The sequence below is a fragment of the Nymphalis io genome, chromosome 22 (assembly GCF_905147045.1).
Source record: "Nymphalis io chromosome 22, ilAglIoxx1.1, whole genome shotgun sequence".
In the NCBI taxonomy this organism is placed as follows: Eukaryota; Metazoa; Arthropoda; class Insecta; order Lepidoptera; family Nymphalidae; genus Nymphalis; species Nymphalis io.
In genome coordinates this window covers 4,494,489-4,511,058 of record NC_065909.1, presented here as the reverse complement: position 1 = coordinate 4,511,058, position 16,570 = coordinate 4,494,489, and the positions used below count along the sequence as shown (strand labels likewise).

Sequence of the window (16,570 nt, the reverse complement as noted above, 5' to 3'; positions counted from 1 at the left end):
GAAAGAAGTGTTGGGTGGTTATAAACAATATTTATTTAAACAGGCAGAGTAACCACCCTGCTCAAGTTCAACAATAATTATGATCGTTCATTGTAAATACATCGCTTTTTATACAAAAGTTAAATCATTATAATGTCGGTAGTTGTAAAAATCATATCACGAAGTTAAATAACATTAAAACAAAATTTATAATCAAATTAACTTCAATAAATATTAGGTTATTCTAAATTAGTGTTGAGTTTAACACATGTTAAGCACAAATTAAGCCCATGAGAATTCAGTGTTCAATGTTTCGCTGGGCCATACTCGCAATTACAGTTAAGATTCACGTGTTCTGACCACTAGGCCCTCTCGGTTCATTTCCATAATTTCTTTTAATTTTCGCGTAAAAGTAATAAATAGGCAACTTTTTAAAAATAAATGTATTATTGATTAACAAAAAACATCTTGTTACACAGTTGTTTGTTCATTTTGTCGATAGATGTATTAATTGATAATCGAAATTTAAAATCAGCGAGTCGAAAGTGTGATACCAACATGCTGTTACGCTATTGGTGGATATTTTGGGAACATTATTATTGATTTAAATAAAATTCGAACGGCTGAATTCGTCATTTGACAACTAGTATAAATGAATGAAATGAAGATACAGATCATAATGGTATAGTTATAAAAAAAAACATAAACGCAGGCAAAGGCTCAGTCTTACTCGTCATTAATAATACTGTGTGGAGGTTATATATTATCCGAGTATTTTCATTTATATTAAATCGTCCGAGGCTAACGACGTCAATTTCCTCAGCATCCTTGCACGATTCTTCTAACATTATATATTTTATACGATAATACATTTTATTAAAACGCATTTACACATAACTATTAACATAATGTGAATGTTTCACGTTCTTGGAAGTTCATATGAGATTATTAATACCGAATACCAAGATTTCAATGGCCCTGACAACTACAACAGTAAACATCGCTATTACGCGGAAATTTCTGAAATCACTACTGCCCTTGTAAATCTTTACAGGGTGGAGACTCCTGCATCTGCCAAGTTAATCTTCACAGAATCAGCTAGAGTTTTCCGCAATCCGACCAAGTTGAAATGCTGATTTTTATTTCCATATTTACGTTTAGTAGAGGCTTTTGAATTCAGTCCGGTTGCCCGGCTCAGCCCCGCCCTCCAGCAACCCCTGCCTTTCATTCATTCGCGGCTCGGAGCCCGTACCGGGTACACGTCTCATTGTTGCAAAATCGCGCTATCGTTAAAGTATAAACAATTATCAGCAGTTGATGTTATCTGACAACGAAGAGAGAAATCAACGGTGCTCTGAGGTGGGTACTATAAATCGTAAATAATTTCGCGTTTCTGTACGTTCCCTTAAGTTTACAAAATACTATTTCGGAGGTGACTATTGTTACTATTTTAATGCTCTCAGCTGGTTATCTTGTGACGACCGTGTTTTTCCTAAACAGGGAACTTTTTTATATATAATTAACATTTCTTTTAATATAAAGGCAATATCGCAAGTCGAAATCGATATATATTAAGTAAAAAAATTGATAAATAAATAATAAAATTAGAAAAGTTTTAAAATTTTTAATAATCATATAAATTATAATGTGTTTAGATTAATAAGATTTTTTATATATGTATATATAGATTACAAAGCTAAGTACATTAAATAAAATGAAATATGCTATATAAAAAAAAAACTAAAAATTTAATATTTTATTCAAGAAAAAGAAACTTAAAATTTTAATTGGGTATTTTATTTTTTAAATTTAAAAAAACAACCTTTATTTTAAAAATTTTTATAATCTCTTTGTAATAATCTGTAAATATTCTTTAGTGTTTTAAAAAAAGATTCTGATCCATTTCAGGTTGTCAAAATCCTTTACATTATTACTACACCAAAATCAAAATATGTTCATTCGCGTGGGCTCTTCTACTTGAAATAGTTAATATTTTGCAATATTAAACAATCCATTCATATATCTAAGCAGCTATTTACCATTAAAGTATATAACCTCCTATAAAATTATTTATTCTTAACTTTTTCATTATCTATTCATAATTTACATTTACTTAACAGTAACAGCCTATTAATATCCCACAGCTGGGCTAAATCCTCCCTTTTTTTGAGGAGAAGGTTTTTGGAGCTTATTCCACCACGCTGATCCAATGCGGGTTGGTAGAATACACATGTGGCATAATTTTAATGAAATTAGACACATACAGGTTTCCTCACGATGTTTTCCTTCACCGTCAAGCACGAGATGAACACTAATTTATTACATACATTTACTTAATTAATTTGAAAAATCCTTTTTATAAGAAAAATAAACAACGCCGGTGTGACATTATTATTTAATTTATTATATGTACCAAATATTGAACATTAATTGTTTTTATTATTTTAAATTACATTAAAAGTTTATATAAGTGAAAATTTATTAAAAAATATATTATTTTTATTGAAAAATATTCATATATATTTGTAATAATTTCGTAAGAGATCTGTGTTAATAATTCATATTTGTTGAAACAAAATATTTGAACAATTAAGAATCAATTTTGTATCATCATTTTATGAATATCGATACAGTGGGCTTTGAATACAAATATTCTATGAAATAAATCTTATAATAAACATCACATAGGTCTCGTAGAATATTTTAAATGTTCAAGAATTCAAGAATATATATCTCGAATATCATTCACAAGGGACATTTTTGTCCCGAGGTTGGTGGCGCATTGACGATGTAGGGAATGGCTTATATTTATAACAGCTCGGTGCGGTGGTGATAATTTGCGAGTCTCCGTACCTAATTCAGCAAAAATAGCTATTTTCTTCCTCAATATTAACTTAGATACTTGAATTCCTTGGTGTGCTTAATGTAAATGTAACTTTCTGAAGTAGTTTAATATGTTTAATAATATATTAAGCATCTAGAAGTGAAACTAATTTCATTAAAAAAAATATGGTTTTTTAAAAATAGAACACCAAATCATGCAAATTGATGTATATATCTCACTCGCGCGCTTTTTTTTTAACAACGCTGTTTCCTAACTTTATATAATTTTTTGTTTTGTTTTATTTATTTCTGCTGTAACTGTTTTGTCTTTGTGTGCAAGAAAGTGTATCATTATTATTGTATATTGTTAAAATTCTGGCACGTAAAGCGCACACAGACATTAAACAAATATAAAATATTTTAAGTATGTTTATATTTCGAATGGGGCACGCGGGAAACAAAATAGTATAGACAAAAACACGGAAAATAAAATGGCGGCATTGTGTGAACAATTTTCGGTAATTAAATGTAAAATAGGTTAATAAATAATGTTTTTATGGTGTATTTGCACGGGAAACCATTAATATATACAGCTACGTCACAAATGACGAAATATTTTAATATTCTTCATTTTTTGTATCTTATTAAACAAAGGGGCTTTTTAAATCTTAGCCCTTTAGAATTAAACCTATCTTAATACACCATAAAAAAGTAATAGATAAAATTACATTAGCATTTATATAGTCAGTTTTTAAATTATATTATAGTTTTAGTTCAAAAAACCTTAATGCTATAAAAACTACTCCTTAAAAACTGTTTCGAAAAAAAAAATGCATTTCACATTTGTCTAAAACTTGATTACATAATATTTTGCAATAATAATAATTTAAATTATTGTAAGATTACTTTTAACATAAACATCCAAGAATAGATAACGGACTCCAATAGTTTGCCTGAATATAACGCTTCGAATAAAAACTTTTTATATAAATTTCTAATACCAAGGAGCCTTGTAGCTATACCATCGAAACCCATCAAAAAAAATATATATAAGAAGTCGGTTGATAAAATCACTAATACCACTCGTATGTGTTGTCGACGATTTATAATTAAACTAGTTTTCGCACGCGACTTCTCCCACGTAAGATCGCGGGTGGGAGATTGTTTACTTTTTTTTTTTGCATAACATGTTTGGTATATAGGTTAGTTATAACATTATAAAAACTCATTACAATTTTATATATTTCTCAGAAAATTTTCGATATATCACTTTTGTAAGTTTCTAAGAAAGAAACTTTCTTCAAAGTTATATTAAGAGGATGTTTTCTCGCAGATTCGCGGAGTAACGAAGGACAAGTTAAAAGGTACCTATCCAATTATTTTGTCTAGGAATAGTGCCTAGAAAAAGCCCGGGATGATCTCAATATGGCTTAAGCTAAGATTTATTTTATAGTCCCTATTTTGTATTAATTATGATCCCAGTAAAATTTAGTACACCAAAAACATTGGCCGTACCTATATTCTTTAATACTATCCTATCGTACAAGGAAAATCATTACCATAAATTTTCGTAATGTTCGTTTGTTTGAATACACTATCTCAGGATCTTCTCGTTCAATTTGAAAGTAGCCTTTTGCGTTAAATAGTCCAATTATTTAGAAAGGTTATAGACTATGCAACATCACGCTACGACCCACGAGGGTGGAGCAGTAACGGTTAACGTGGGCGAAACTGCGTGGAGCAGCTATTAATTAATAAGAAGCTATATCCTTTTTTTAACGCTGGAAAAACGCATAACGCGTTTCCCCCACGTGAACAGTGGGGGGAGGGGTATGTGGGGCTCGCCGGTGTCCAAGGCGTTGAGTGCGCCCCGAACATCGGAATACCCACTAAAAAACCAGCGGTACCCTTTCCTTCTTAACGAGGAGCGCCACGCGGTCTTTCCCATGCTACCGTGAAGAAGCTATGTCCTGACAATCTGTCTATTAACACAAAGTCTATAAGTCAAAATTACTTAAAATTTGGAGGAGGTTACAAAAGCTTTAACGTTTTTTTTTACATTTCATAGAAAACATTACGAATATAAGATATAATTATTATTCTTCAATCTGTTGTTCATAGTTTTATTTATTTCATTAGTACTTTACAATACCGCACAAAACGCGGGCTAATTGCAAAAGTCATTATTTATCTGTCAACTTTTGAAGTCGCAGAACTAATCTATTCTGATATTGCTACTGTGTGATGTGTATTCTACTAGCTGCTGTAATCAGTTCTTAGTCAAGTCTTGAATCATATTAATTTCGTACAATAAATTACTTATTAAAATAATAAAAGGACATCATTTAATCGGTAACTATTAACTTAAAAATAAATTTTAAATAAACTTAAAGAATCGTTAATTCCTTTTTGTTCACGCAGTGGAAACCTTTAGTAAGGTACCCGGCGCCCATGGGGAGGAATTGGGTTATGTGGGATTCTTACTCACTAAAACCTCTGCGATGTCCGTCCTTGGCACGGATCGGAGAGGCTGCGGGATCGTGTTGATATAACGCATCCGCGGCCTCTCCCGTGCTGTGCTCCGCTCGTGGCTGGGCGGAGCTCTCCTCAGGGAATCGTTAATGACTTGCCTCATTAAGTCACGCCTACGCGATGAAATGGCAAAGTACCCTACATACAACAATTATTAGGGAATTGTTGTATATTTAAGCCCTAAAATTCAGCTTTTATTTTAAATAAATTTTTTTGAATTATGTTCATGAAATTGTTAATGTGTTACATGATTTCGTTTTAGTTTTATTAATTAATTATAATTAATGGTAGCGACACTATTCTGGTGCATGATGCAGTCACCAATAGTTGGAGGCACACTTAAACACTGTCTATTTACTAGCCCTACTAGACTGTAGTAGGGCTTTGTGTAAGCCCGTCATACTAGGTAAAACCTATTATCATATATTTTAGCCCCAAACAGCTATACTTAGTATTGTTGTTTCGGTTGTCGGTTTGAGTGTTATGTGCGCAAGTGTAGTGCTGGTATAACGAACGTAACATATTAATTCTCATGGTCGCACATTGGCGATGTAAGTGGTTATTATGTCTAACTGTGCCAATGTCTATGGACTGTGACCACTTACCATCAGGTAGACCGTTTTCCAATCTAATTTCAACATAAAAAAATAGATTATGATTTCGAGCCAAAAACCACTCCATATCAAACGCCTACGCGAATGGACTCAGCCAACAGCAAGATCAATGAAATGAAGCTTATGTTTTTGTTTCATAACAATACGTTACATCAGTCTAGATAAAATCTGTGAATAGAGCTGAAAGGGAAATCAATAAATATTTAATAACAATATACACTTCAGACTGGTTGGAAATATTTTATTGTTAAAAAGTAAAGCTATTGTATTAATACTCCTATACAATATTAATATTCAACTAAAATTACTCTTGTAAGTATAAAAAGAATGTCGAAATATCTCGGAAATTACATATTACGTGATATATAACTAGCACGGTGTATTACTATTAAACAATGGCTATAACAAATGCACATATGATTTTTTTTCAAGGACCGTACCGTACCGTACCGTAACAGCCTGTGAATGTCCCACTGCTGGGCTAAATGCCTCCTCTCCTCTTTTTGATGAGAAGGTTTGGAGCTTATTACACAACAATATTAAGGTACAAAACCATAACAAAAGAGTTAACAATATCATAATTTGGTGAAAAGGCCGTAGTCTCAGCTACGCCTTGTACATATGCTGCCAACACAAACGCTACATTCAGTGCAGTAAAAGGAGATAAAATTACTTAAATAATAAAAGTTAATACAGTTTGTAACACGCACAATAGGCTAAAATAAAAGAAAAGTGGCAGAATTTCAGTGAAATTAGACACAAGCAGGTTTCCTCACGATGTTTTCCTTCACCGTAAAGCACGTCATCATCAGCCGAAAGACGTCCACTGCTGGACAAAGGCCTCCCCCAAGGATTTCCACGTTGGCCGATCTTGCGCTGCCCGCATCCAACGGCTTCCCGCGACTCGTTCTAAGTCGTCGGTCCACCTTGTAGGGGGCCTGCCCACGCTGCGTCTTCCGGTTCGTGGTCGCCACTCGAGAACCTTTCTGCCCCAGCGGCCGTCGGTTCTGCGAGCAATGTGCCCCGCCCACTGCCACTTCAATTTAGCAATTCTTCGGGCTATGTCGGTTACTTTGGTTCGCCTGCGGATTTCATCATTTCTGATTCGATCTCGCAGAGAAACTCCGAGCATAGCCCTCTCCATTGCCCTTTGAGTGACCTTGAGCCTTCTTATGAGGCCCATTGTGAGCGACCACGTCTCTGATCCATACGTCATCACTGGCAACACACACTGGTCGAAGACTTTCGACTTGAGACACTGCGGTATTTGGGATGAGAAGATATCGTGTAGCTTCCCGAACGCTGCCCAGCCGAGTTGAATTCGACGATTTACCTCTTTCTCGAAGTTGGACCTACCTAGTTGGATGGTCTGACCTAGGTAGACATAGTTGTCTACAACTTCGAGTGCAGAATTTCCAACCTTGACTTGAGTGGGTGCAACATGGATGTTCGACATGATTTTCGTCTTGTCCATGTTCATTTTTAGACCCACTTGTTGGGAAACCCTGCTGAGGTCATCGAGCATAGTGCCGAGGTCTTCCAAGGTCTCAGCCATAATTACAATGTCATCGGCAAATCGAAGATGAGTGATGTACTCGCCGTTAATATTGATGCCAAGTCCGTTCCAGTCCAGAAGCTTGAAAACATCTTCCAATGCAGCGGTAAACAGTTTCGGAGATATCACGTCTCCCTGTCTTACACCTCTCTGCAGTTGGATAGGTTTTGAGTTCTGATCCTGGAGTCGGATCGACATGGTGGCGTTCTCGTACAAGCACTTTAACACCCTGATATACCGATAATCAATTTGGCACCTTTGAAGAGAATTCAGCACAGCCCAGGTTTCGATCGAATCAAAGGCTTTCTCATAGTCCACAAACGCTAAGCAAAGTGGCTGGTTATACTCCTCAGTCTTCTGTATAACTTGCCGCAGCGTATGTATGTGGTCTATGGTGCTAAAGCCTTTCCGGAATCCGGCTTGTTCGGGTGGCTGGAAGTCGTCAAGCCTTTGCTCGAGACGATTCGTAATGACTCTCGAAAACAACTTGTAAACATGACTCAGCAGTGAGATGGGCCTGTAATTCTTCAGAAGGGTTTTATCACCCTTCTTAAAGAAAAGTACCACCACACTTCTGTGCCATGCTTTTGGCGTTTGACCTTTGGCAATGACGGAGTTAAAAAGCCTCTGAAGAGCCCTGAGGATCGGTGTACCACCCGCCTTCAGAAGCTCGGCTGTAATACCATCATCACCAGGTGCCTTGTTGTTTTTGAGTTGTCCGAGAGCCATTCTAATCTCGAAAAGACTGACGTCCTGAAAATCTTCAGTGTAGTGTCGGGTTAGTCTTGCTCTGGGATCTGCAGCATGACTACTGACAGGTGATTGAGCTGTCGTGTACAGCTGACCGTAGAACTTCTCAACCTCTTCCAACAGCTCAGATCTTGACGTGACTATTCTGCCATCCTCAGTTTTCAGCCTTGTCAGTTGACTCTGACCAACAGACAGATCTCTGGCGAACACTTTAGAGCCTTTGTTCCGCTCGATGGCCTCTTTAATGCGCATTGTATTAAATTGGCGAGTGTCGCGAGTTAGAGACTTTGAAATCCGTCTGTTGATCAGCCGATAGCCGGCAGCATCAGCTGGGGACGTCAGAATCATTTTCCGTCTTTCCTCCATAAGCCGTAGGGTAGAGGCAGAGATCTTTTTGGTTCCTTTTGTACGGCTGGTCTTGAAGGTCTTAGACCCAGCCGTACGGACAGTTTCCACAAGCCTGTCGTTGTATGTGTCCACTTCCTCGCAGTCTGCTAGGCAATCGAATCGGTTTTGGAGTTCGAGCTGAAAGGCTTCGGGATTTCGGATTTGAAGAGGTGATGGTCGGAGCGTAGACTTCATCAGTCGGGACCTCTGGAGTTTAACATTGATATTTAACGAGCCTCTTACGAGTCTGTGATCGCTCCCAGTTTTGACTGCATTGATCACGGAGACGTCATTAAATATTTGTCTTCTCGTCGACAAGATGAAGTCTATCTCATTCTTGGTTTTCCCATCAGGGCTCACCCAGGTCCATTTACGCTGACCTGGCTTCTTGAAAAAGGAGTTCATCATAAAGAGTCCCTCCTTCTCCATAAAGTCGGCCAACATCTGGCCCCGAGTGTTGCGGTCTCCAATTCCATGAGGTCCCACCTTTAACTCATCACCGAATCGTTTGCCCAGCTTCGCGTTGAAGTCCCCCATTACAACAGTGAAATGAGTCTTGTTGGTATGTATGGCTTTAGATAAATCCTCATACATGACCTCAACCTCATCGTCGGAGTGTGTCGAAGTCGGCGCGTATACCTGTATGACCTTCAAAGAATACCGCTTGGTGATTCTGAGTATAAGGTACGCCACCCTAGCCGACACACTCTCGATTTTCACAACGTTGTTAACGAGGTACTTGTGGACTATGAACCCGACACCACCTTGAGACAGTTGATCGCCCTCTCGGAAATAGAGAAGGTTACCGGATTTCAGGATCATCGTATCCTCCCCCTGTCTTCGGACTTCGGATAATCCGACGATATCCCAGCGTAACCTGCTCAATTCTTCCTCCAGTTCGATGATCTTCTCGTCGGTCCGCAGTGTACGCGTGTTATATGTTGCCAGGGCCAGAGGTCGTCGGTGTTGGTAACACGAAATCTGCCGGGGATTCTTAGCACCCCCTGCCCCGCCGTTACCACAGCTGTTACCAAGGCTAGGAATAGCAGGGCTGCCGGGGACTAGGGGCCGTGGTTTAGTTGCGCGAATCATGAGGGGATATGCCATAATCGCCACGCTTGGCAGACGGGTTGGCGATCGCAGTAAGTTAGTCATAGTACTCAGAGAGACGCTGCTGCCCGTTCTCTGGTGTATATTCCCTCGGGTCGACTTCTACGCCCCCCACGGGATGAGATGGGGTGGTGATATTCGTCGCCGTCACCACACGGCATTAAAGCACGTAATGAATTATAATCACAAATTAAGCACATAAAAATTCAGTGGTAAAATATTTTACAGATTACATCGAGAGCTCACACTGACAGATAACAATTTTACAATTACGCGTGCAAAATGATAATAAAAAACAAAAAAGCCCATCATAGCTACGATGTACATACATATACAGCCACTGCTATTGTCCATAGATAACAATATCATATAGAATTGTTCAAAATCCTCTCCATAGGAACTAAAGTGTCAAATTGAGAGTTTGTTTTTTTTTACAATGAAGTTATAAATAATAATTGGCAGAATATAAAATAAAACAGAAATATTATTTTATATGTAATATTGGCAGAATATTTTGCGCTCAAATAGCGTAGATACACGCCAGAAAAGAGGAAAAAAAAAAACAGAAATATAGAAATTATCTATACTAATGTTATAAATGTTTTTTGATCTCTGGTGATAATGTTCCTGTGAAGCACATTACGCGGGCGCTCTAAGTTTCAGCCACACAAATTCATGCTTGTTAGATGAGAAATTATTTGCAGTGCTTGCGTACTTGCGTACTTGAGCAGCTTCAGCAGCTGTGCCGGCTTTTCGGATCGTGCTCTGGGTATGAAATGCTACTATTGCCTCATAGTTATTCTACCGCTAAAAATCAATACTTTTGTACTGCTATATTGCAGTTTCGTAGGTTTGTGCCAGCTCAATTACGAAACAAGAAATTTAACAAATTTTAGTAGATGAGAAGTAATGAAAAATAAAATACTTCGACCTCGAATTGACACGCCATCGCTGGTTGAGATTTAAATAATTTGTAATATTAATTGCGGATTTCTGAGAAGGTAGCTGTTTGAACTTTGAGAGAAAAATTAAACAGAATAGAATATACATAGTTATTTTTTTTATGTTTTAGGTAAACGGACAAATGGACCACCTGATGTGTAGTGGCCACCAACGCCCATAGACATCGCCAATATCTATGTATATTAACCATTCTTTATATTAATAATGCGCCACGAACCTTGGGAAGGAAGAACACTGGCTCACTCACCCTTCAAACATAATGTAGTTAGTAGCATGACAAATCGCCTGGGAAATGCCAATCCTTTTGCCATTGGAATGTACTATTGGTTTGATTTACCATTTACTCCTCTGCTTTCTTGCTACTTACTACAAATCGTTCTAAATTTTAAGCTTTTTTATACAATAGGTAGGCGGGGAAAATGGGCTACCCAATGATAAGTGGTCACCACAATCACTTATTCATCATTTAAACCGGAACACAACAATAATAAGCACTGCTGTATTGCGGTAGAATATCGGATGAATGGTTGGTCTGACCTACCCTCAGACGAGCTTGCACAAAGCCGCTACCGCCACTTTAAAAGCTGTTGTATATTCGTTTATAAATATTCAGCGACTAGACGAATTTGCTACAAAGATAAATCGTTAGCAATTTTCGTTAGGCGTTTTTGCACTGGACGCGTTTATTTAAGATATACTTCTTATGTACAAACTTATTGGTTACACGTCATGCTTTTGTAAGATTAATGGTGTATTTAAGGGAAAAAAAAAACAAATAAAAAAGGGATCGAGACTGCCGATTCAGAAGACAAACTGTTTAGGCTTCGCTGTGAAGAGTCGAGAATAATTTTTGAAACGTTATTGAATATATATTACAATGGAAAGTCGGACATTATATACTGAACTATATTAACTCTAAGTATATTTAAAAAAAACGTTCATATTTGTGTAGCCGTTTTTGTTACACGCAAAAAAATGGTACGATAAAAAAAATATCAATTGAAACCACAGATAATAAATAATTTTTATTTTCTTTTTTAATTAGTTCGTTGTAAAACCTCATTTGTGTTGTTACTTAAATTATTTCTATATTTTCATTTTGTATTTCCTCGAATTTCACTAACCACGTCAACACTAGGATCATAAAAACGTTCACAATATAATAAATAAATTATTAAGAATATTCAAGGCTATTTAACGGTTAATATAGAAAGGTTAATTGTACAATTTAATCGCATATTATTAATCTGTAAACAATCTTTGATTTACATAGCACGAAGACCGCTTTGTTTGCGTTTTAAGCGCTTCAAGCACTTTAAAACTTTCGGATAACCAACGAGCAGCTAGAACGTGAATAACGGATCAACATCTGATCATGAAATGAATTTATTCAAGTAAACTTTACAACAAATCATTGTATCGTCAATATGAATGAATCTACCGTCGTTTCGAAAAACCGACCGTCTCTAGCAAGAAGACATTAGCGTAGTTATTCTTAATTACATAACAGATAATTATGAATTATGTAAGGGGTACAATAAAGGACATAAGGGACCTAACCTACCCTCCCCCCACAGGAAGGGGAGCGAGCGGAAACTAGTTTAATTATATTTTACTATTGACTTATATAATACATTTAATGTATTAATATGTATAATTTTACTTATTCAAAGAACATATCAAGCTGTGCAAGCTACAATGAGTTTTCACGTGCTTCATTTGTTTTTTAAATCCTTTACTATGCAGAATATCTAAGTTTCATCAAAATCGTACATAGTTTAGGAACGTATAGAAACAAATATTCATTTTTATTAATAAGAAAATATGTATCCATATATTTTAAAGTTAAAATCGAAAATCGACGCTATCGCTAAATTTATAATTAAAATCGTTATTAAAAGCGTTATTCGGAGTGCAGTCATTAAGAGAAGAAAATGTAAAGTACAGCCAATTTAATTAGTGTTGCTCGGCAATCTTTAATAAGATAATATATTCTTATATAGAAATTGTATTATTTACTTTAAGTATTTACTTAGGTTTTTTTTTTAAATAGTTATAGGTAGGCTGACGAAATTGAGTGAATTTTGCTCACATTCAATCGTAAGTTATATTTTGTGGGAGAATTTGAATGAAAGAGAGATAATGAAAGAAAGAGACGTTACACGTCACAAAATGCTTTGTAGAATTATGTCCAGAGGATTACATGATGATCAACCTCGGTTGTTTAGCACCTTCATGGTTTGCAGTTGCTGACAATAGATATCTGCCGTAATCGTTTGGCCAGATTTTAGAAAGCTGTAGTGAACCACACCAGCGCTAGTCCACCAAACACACACACACAATTTTCGTTTAGGGCAGGATTTGGCTGGATCTCCAGGGTTCAGCCATTGCGACGAGCGCTTCCGATTATCGTACAGTATCCACTTTTCATCACAAGTAATGATTCGATTAAAAATCCCTTCATTATTGTGTCGGTTGAGCAAAGTAATACAGTAGTCGACGCGTGTTTGCAAGTTCGATTCACTCAATTCATGGGGTACCCATCGTTCATCAAGTTCAGGTTTATCACTTACCCCGAAGCCTGCAGCTATCTCTTGAAGTGCTTTGTGATGGATCCGCTTCCACAATAGCCTTTCTTCATTTTCCTCTTTGGTCTCCGGCCGTCCACGGTCGAACTCGAATTTCTGAAGGTCGAAATTTCCAGAACGAAAACGTTGAAACCAAAAACGTACCGTGCTTTCTTTTGCGACACCAGCGCCGTATACATCATTAATCCTTCGAGCTATTTCTGCAGCAGTGCCACGGTAGAACTCCTACTCGTAAATAAACCGATATTTCATGTTTTCCATTGTGCGGTAATAAACGACGCCAATGAAAAAAATAATGAGGAAAAAACAAATGAATGACTGTTTTCAAAACTCAAATGTGCCAGCTAAATGAATTTATAAATTTGAATTTGGAATTTTCAGATCAGATATTTCATATCAAAGTGGTCAGTACGACAAAACGCTAATTTTATATGTAAGCACCTAATATTTAAAAATAAAGAAATAAATAAATATACCTATATTAATAAAATATATATATATATTGAGGCATTAACAGAGACTTTCAATGAAAGTCGGTTCAATGGTTATATCGGATCAGGTAGGGATCCTTTTATCGCAATACGCGTAGGGTTTCCAAAGTAATCTTCAAAAACTCCACCCTCCACATCAACGCAAAAGAAATGGCGTCTATAAAAACTCCTTCCTTTCGTTTTCTAAAAGTGGACAAAGGAAATCTTTAAATCAATCTTCAATAAAAATATTTTTCATGAATATCGTCTTGAATAAATCTTTAACATGCAATTATTATTTCATTTTTTACTTTGCGTGTATTTCGAGCCTTGACCGTTGTAAAGTGCTATAATAAAAAACATGATATAGAAATCACGAGAAATAATTAAGCTTTTTAAAATAATTAAATATTCTTGACAATGAAATACAATAAAAATATAGGCGATCATGAAATGCCAATTCTTGGTAGAAAGCTTGCTGAAGTTTTAAAATCAAATATAATTACAATTTATATATAAATGTACGAGAAAAGGCGTAATGTACACGGAACCATAGATAATAATAATTATTGAACAAATAGTAAAATGGAATTGTAATGCCATTCCGGACATAGAAAAAGGCAACAATGTTGCTCTGGGTGAAAAATAAATCTCGTTACAAATAGAGAAAGCAGCATTTTCATAACGTTTTTTTTTTTTGACAATAATACTTATAATATTAAAACTTTAAAGAGTAAAGAATTTTTAATTATTTATATTAAATAAATATATCGATTTATATAAAAGACATCATCTCTGAGTCTATAAAATAAAAGCTACCGATCACACGGTTATTGGTTCTGTTTTCCCAATGAACTGTCATTCGCGCTTATAGACACGATCGATTTGGTAAATAATTTATTTAGCCACTTTCAAATATGAAACTTTTGGTAACGGAAATATAAACGAGGGAAATAAATATACGTGGTTGTTTTGGGGAATTTTAAACCAGAATTTATAGTCATTTTTACACGAGGCTTAATGAGCGAATTGTGTTTTGATTTTCAGAGGGAAGGTAAATAAAATAAATGCGGATATACAACACATTGAAGGCATAATATTAATGTGAATTTATATAATAAACCATCAATATGTATGTCAGTTTTTTCGTCTTATTTTTATGTGATGTTTGAACAAACAGACAATCTACAGTTTATTCCAACCATGGGCTGTCGACATATTAATAATATTGTTTTTACGTAAAAAAGTATCCATGTTGATTGTTGATCTCTCTAAACCTTTTCCATAGTTCTGATTGGTTGACGCATTTAATCGTCAGAGCAGAACAAAAATTTCCCCTTTACCTTTATAATATATAAGGATTTGTTTAATTTATGTATAAAATTTGTGAAACTAATTAAAACTTTTCATTTCTTTACAAAGTATTCTCAAAGTTTTCTTGTGTACAGGCACCTTCAAAAATATGTATACGAAGTGAAAATCATACAAAACATACTTTATTCAAGTAGACTATTATATAATTTGACATATTATGATTTGAAGTAGTATTTAATTTTAGTTCTATATAATTTTGAACCATTATTAAAAATACCAGTTCTGATTTGCCTTCAATAATACGTTCTAACATGGACTTTAATATTGAATACGAAAACAAATATTCAATTATTTTTTTCAGCTGTTGACTCCCAGGGCTTTATCTATGTACGTATATATCACCTCATAGAAAAGCTTCAAACCAAAACGAGATTTTTATTATTACTTAAACACGAATGAAACGTCCGGTCGACCGACAAATGACCACCTCATGGAAAGTGGTCATAAACACTTGTAGATATTGTTACGTGTAATAATATAAGCCATTCTTTACTTCAATCCACCACGAACCATCAGATGTGAGGTATTACGTATCTTGTGTGTGTAATTAAACCGAAATATCCCCGTTTTTCTCGTGGCAAGTATCAGGCAAATTATAATTTATTTGGTTTTTCGGTCGAGATATTCTCAGTAGCAGCCTGGGGTTTGGAAGCAGTGTTGACACTCTCGTGCCTCGGATGGCATGTTAAGTACTCTTACCACTCAATCCGAACGTGACGGTTTGTCGTTCCATAGGATTATAAAAGTATATAAAGAGAACACAGTGTTTAAACACATAATTATGAATGAATAGAGCGTACACTTGTGCTATATAAATATTTTGAGCATTTCGCTCTACCAATGTTAATTATTTCATATAAAACTACTGAATTTCTTGACGGTTCTTCTCGATATACATTCCATACCAGTGGTAACTTTACATTGCATATAATTTTGTAATATGACCATTATTAATGAGCTTTTAAGAGCTCACTTATGTAAAAAAATATTTTTATTTGATTTAATGCGAAGCTCACTGTACATCAAAATTGGTAACAAGAAGACTTCATACCAGAACAGATATCAAGTTTCTCTAAGTATTTTTAATCAAGAAAAAACAACTAAGTTAAATTTTAGTGTTGGTAGGGCTTTGGGCAAGCTCGTCTGGGTAGGTACCATCCTACTCATCAGATATTCTAACGCAAAACAGCTGTACTTGGTATTGCTGTGTTCCAGTTTGAAGGGTGAATGAGCCAGTGGCACAGGCACAAGGGACGTAACATCTTAGTTCCCAAGGTCGGTGGCGCATTGGCGATGTAAGCGATGGTTAACATTTCTTACAATGCCAATGTCTATGGGCTTTGGTGACCACTTACCATCAGCTGTTCATTACCTGTTAAAGCGTAACCGAGTATTTGAAATCCTACCAAAAAACCTAACTTAAAA

General features: G+C 35.6%; 1 protein-coding gene across 2 annotated transcripts in view; it reads left to right on the top strand.

Annotated features, from left to right (window-relative positions):
- Positions 1-1,219: 1,219 nt before the first annotated feature.
- Positions 1,220-16,570, top strand: part of LOC126777377 (calbindin-32) — a 123,499-nt gene continuing 108,148 nt past the window's right edge. For both annotated transcript variants that reach the window (XM_050500420.1, XM_050500419.1), the window contains exon 1: positions 1,220-1,338. The gene's annotated coding sequence lies outside the window, so the exon portion shown is untranslated. The remainder of the gene's footprint in view (positions 1,339-16,570) is intronic.